We start from the raw sequence: 5,735 nt of genomic DNA on the forward strand, positions 1-5,735 counted from the left end.
TGTTTTACTTATTTTAACCTAAAAGAGGCAAGGTTTAATTTATTCATCCTCATAGGTCATCTAGTAGTATTAGGCATGTCTTCTTCTTGGGAGTACTTATCATCTATGTCTCCTGTGATGGAATATCTAGGAAGGGAATCAGCAACTGCATTTGCCTCCCTGAAGCAATGAATGACCTCACATTGCAAGTTTCTAACCTTCCCTTCAATCTTGTATACAAACTTTTTTAATGTCCGGGTAGATCGTAACAAACTTTTGATTATGTTGACTTCCATGAGACTGTCCATCTCCAAAGTAATGTGGGCATTAAAGTTGTCTTCACACCATTCCATTTGATGTAATGCTGCTTGTAGCTCACATATTTTGTTATTAGTGAACTTGATAGTTTTCGCAAACGCCATAATCAACTCTACATTTCTTTTTCTAACAATACCCTATGATTACAGTAAGACCTTGTTTGAACATAAAGCTTTTATCTGTATTAATTTCCAGTTCCCACTTGCAGTCTTTTTTCCAGTAAACGAATGTTCAACTGATCCTCGACTTGTAGTTTTTTGAGATTTGCTTCTACTTACTGTAGTAGTTGTTAACAATAAAATGTTGTTTGTCTTAAGATAATTTGAATTTTGAATTTTAGCTAGACTGTTTGAGTTGTGAGATATTTTAGGTTGTTTTAAATTACAAATTATGCGGTATTTTATATTTGATATTCAAATACCTCAATGCTTAATGAAATTATTGAAAGCTATTGAAGCCATTTAAATCCAAAGATACACATTTTCAAACCTTTTTCGCCTCGTCTCTTAGAAACTCCAACAGTGGTATCAATGACCTTTGTGGCTAAATCTGTAAAAATACTCGTTCTCTTCCTCTCAGTGTGGAAATTCAACTTTTCTTGATTATAACCAGCCCATCTTTTGATCTTTATGATAATCCTGAAGTCTACATTCTTATGAGTAATGAAGCAACTTTTACCCTTGTTGATCTCTTTCCCAAAAGCTTCTTGACACTTCTAGAATATCTTCATGATCAGTTTAATAGAATATTTCTCAATAGCGCAAAAACTACTATATCATCAGCATGATAAAGATAGTTAACTTGAGGCCATTGTTACTCATGAAAAATCCCTTGAAATTTTCGCTTTTATGAAGTTTATTAAGATCTTTAGATAGACCCTCCGCACCTAAAGTAAATAGGGGTGGAGACAAAGGATACCCTTTCTTGAGACCTCTAGATGAATAGAAAAATCTATGTCCAGCCTTATTCACTATTATAGAGTACCAATTGTTTGAAATGAGTCTATGGATAAGCTCAATAAAATATTCTTTGAAACCCAATTTTCTCATAACAGATATGTGGAAAGCCTAGGAAACCTTATCATTGGATTTTGACATATCTGATTTGAACACCAAGGTACCACGCTCATTTAAACCTTTGATGCCATGGACAATCTCTTAAGCAAGAAAAATATTTCAAGTGATCGACCTTCATTTAATAAATCCTGATTGGTTGTCAGAAATTAATTGAGGAAGGATAAGATCAAATCTCATGGAAATAATCTTTTTAGCAAAGTTCCTCAAGCTTATAAGGTAAGTTAAGAGGATTGATCTGTGGCCTTTACTTTTGGAACTATCACTAGATAAGAGTGGGTTAAAAAATGGAGAGTTCAAAATAAGCTCAAAAAATTGTCCAAAGCTCAGTAAATGGTCCAAAATTTGCATTGGTAGGTATGCATCATGTCAAGATTTTACTAATTGATATAATATGAAATGTCAAGTTTTTTCACTGGTATACCAATGCAATTTTTGGACCATTTATTGAGAGCTCTGGAAGAGTTCTTAAGCTTGTTTCAGGTATAATATGAAATGTCACGTTCAATTGGTCACTACTAATTGATAGGGACAAAAATGGGATACAAGATGTTCATGGTCATTACAAATTGATAATCAGAAATATGTATTTTTTTTCATCCAAAAAAATGTATAAACTCAACAATTGGTTTCACTGGCATTTGCCAATGAGAGACATAATTCAGAGAATTATAGTTATCTTTGGGCCACACTTTTTTCAATTTAAAATGGATTCATTTTAATAAAAAGCGAAAAAAAAAAAGAGACAATTTTTTTTTTTTAAAAAAAATGTGAAATGGATAAAAGCCAAAAACAAATATTTTTAAAATTTCGGATACAAGTTGATTGAATTTTTTATGGACCAACATTGATTTCAAATAAAGTAACAAAAGAATGAATGATTATTGTGACCAAACTGTTCATTAATATTTCGTGATTAAATGAAAAGAAAAAAATAAAGAGTTAATCTCATTTCATTAAGTACTTAATTTCTTTAGTTTCATTTATGTAGGGTTTATTCTGAAGAAGAGTGATCCTTGTGCAATGATCTAAAATTATGGCCTCCGACTACATTGAGAAATCCGTTGTCGAAGAAAACAATTGGAGTAATCAAAACCCTATATCGTATTGGTCAGTTGCAAAACTCATTTTTAGTCAAATTCTCACCCTTTTACCACCCCAGGAGGCATTCACAGCCTCTATCTCTATGGCTAGCATTCTATTGACAACTTCAATTTAAATAATAATAAAAAGTTGAAAACAAAAGACTTTGTATCCTTTGATGACTATGTATTATCTCGTTCCCCTTCTTCCAAAATAAAAAGATTAGAGTTCGACCTGTAGTTACCTGTATGCATATTAGCACATATTAGTCGATGCCTTAGTTTTTGTGTTGAAATTAATGTGGAAGATTTTGTATATCGCTCAATTTCCAATAGGAAAGGTTGCAGATTGCCTAAATCTTTTATGCTTTTTATCGTTGGTCTCATTACCGTTTACATTTTATGGTTTCCATTCTAGAGCGGCTATTAAGTAGAAGTCTCAAAAGAGTATAAAGTTGATATATGTGGTGTTATCTAATGAAAACATTGTCAACTTATTGTATGGATGTCTTACTTTAGACACTATGGAATTTGATATAGTTGGGGGATTTCATCAACTCGAGATTATTTATTTTTAATTGAAGAGACTTAAATGGCTTACATTATCCTAGCATTGCTAAATGATCTGTCAAGACCCGATTCTCTAAATCATGATTGTACCTACTATAACGCAGTAGGTAAGCCAATCAATAACTCAAAACGACAGTCAATAAGTGTAAGGGTAGAAACAAGGCGGAAACAACTATTTAAAAGAAATAATAAGAGAAAAATGGAAGCAGAACAATATATATTATATAAATATATATTCACTCCCAAAATATGGAAGTCACAAGTATATACCCGCAACCCGCCCAGCTCCGCATTAGTTTAAAAAAAAACCATTTCAACCCGCCCTGCATCCCACCCACCCCGCACAACCTCAAATCCTCCCTGCCCTTCATAGACATAAATCTGCCCCGCCCCACCCCGAATCCTCTCCACCCCATTGTCATCCCTAATTCAAATATTACTTCATGCCTATTTGTGGCATTGATTTTGTATGTATAGGGGAAAAAATGAGCTAACTTTGAGCCAAAGTACCATAGACGAGTCTCAAATTTCGTCAAATGATGTTGTTGGTTAGATTTTAGGAAAAGATCACTCTGGAAGGGTTAGATGTTTGGGATTAAGAGTCGTCCCCAGTAAAGTTTCTAAACAAGTAAGACCACATTTTGGTGGTGCAAGTGCTTCAAGTAGTGAATCTTCATGTTCGTCTCAATGCCAAGAGAACCACAATCAAATGATGAATGATCTTAATCAAATGATGAATGCTTTCAAGGAATATATGATAATGAAAGAAGGGATGCTATCAGAACAGTATGCGGAGTTCTTTGCTTTTCCTTCGACAAGTTCTCCTACAAAAATAGTAAGTAAACTTCTTATTTTTTTTCATATGAACCGTGGAACTTTGTTGTAGAAAATTTGCAATAACATATCAAGGCATTCATTTGATGAAAGAAAGCACACAAGGCAAGTTTAAATGACCATTGTTTCAATAATAACCAAACCTAAGTCACAAAAGCAATGACAACATACAACACCTACAACATATTGTATGTTGTAGTAACCTACTTGAAGAGAACCATATAAATGCAGTCAACTTACATAGAACGACAACCTCTTTTACTTTGATGTATCTGTAATAGTAGTAGCCTCAGACTCTAGAGGAGGATGGCATAGAATAAGTCTTCATTCATTTTTGGTTGACATATATTGACAGATGACAAGTATAAATTGAAACATAACATTTGTCAAGAAAATTACATTTTGCTAATATTACTTGATTAATTTTATACTTTATTTTTTTATGCAGCCAACTAATGCTACTAGTGAACCAATTCTGCCTATAAACATAAGAAGATCATGCGGTGGTGATAGTAATCCTAGCCATGACAACTGTTGATTACATTATAGTTGTCTTAGCTAATTCATTATGATGACAAGATTGTGTGATTGGAGGGGTAGTTAAAATGTTGGATTGGATATTTTTTGTTTAGATTTAGTGTTTGACTCTGATGAATATATTTGATGTTGAGAGTTTAATTTAAATGGCTAATTATCATGCAACATTTTTGTGATTTTATGATCTGACGTTAAAGAATATATATTTCTTGACCTTGAGATGTTTTTTGGGTTTGATTATTATTTAAAGCTTAATTAGTTATGCTATAAATAATATATGAATAAACAAATATTCAATGAACTGTACAGGTTATGATTTCCCAGATCTTTAAATATAAGGAATTTTTAAAAATTTGTGAAGGTTTTAAACCCCCACTATTTGTAACTGAAAAATAATTTTAAAAGATTTAATTTTAAATTCGTGTGGGTTGACTTCTACAAAGTAACCCCTGCTAATTTTTTGTATGGGTAAAAAATATGCCACAAATTGGTTGCGACAACTCTTATTGTGGGAGTTCCAATAAATGCCGCAATACTAGATTATGGGGGTCTTAAACCCCCACAAACAGTAAAATTAACCCCGTTATTCAAGTGTTTTTTGTAGTCCGTTCGGGTTTTATTTAAACATGTGCATGATTGTACCTTCTGGGCCGATGGGGGACAAGTTAGGTTTAGTTCAGTTGTAATTAGATTTACTTTTGGTATGCTTGTGTGTTTTCTTTCTTTACCGTTTTGACCTCTGTGTTTGTCTAGATACCACCTCTTTAGATAATTTGTACTTTCTCTGCTCAGATGATCTTTGATTCCTACTAAGTACCTTTGTTTTGGTACATATGCTACATTCTCCATTTTTTTTCGTGATGCGGGTCCTAGTACCAGTTTCCCGCGTTATCATTCATGTCATTGTTTGCAACTTTTGGGGATCGGAGATGAGAGTGAGCACTTGGCATACTGGATCAGTCAGTCTCCTTCAGTATATATGCTTAACCAGTCTTTTGCCTTTGAGATGGCATATTGTGGTCCACTTTTGGAATTTGTATTTCATATTGGAAATCACTGTACTCGTGACTTCCAGGTTTGGGGAGGGATTATATAGTATATATATATATATATATATATATATATTTGGGTTGTTTCCCCTTCCGTCTTTTTATGTTGTTTAGTGTTTATTTCTGTTTAGTTCTGTCCTCATACTCATTACTTGTTGTTTTGGGTACGGGTACGTTATGGTGGGTTATAGTAGCTCCCATCATGACTTGTGAAATCGGGTCGACTGTTAAATGACTCGATGATATTATAACTACACTTTACAACCCTTTTATAGTTCTGCTGTTATAATTTT

The sequence above is a fragment of the Solanum tuberosum genome, unplaced genomic scaffold (assembly GCF_000226075.1).
Source record: "Solanum tuberosum cultivar DM 1-3 516 R44 unplaced genomic scaffold, SolTub_3.0 scf00153, whole genome shotgun sequence".
In the NCBI taxonomy this organism is placed as follows: Eukaryota; Viridiplantae; Streptophyta; class Magnoliopsida; order Solanales; family Solanaceae; genus Solanum; species Solanum tuberosum.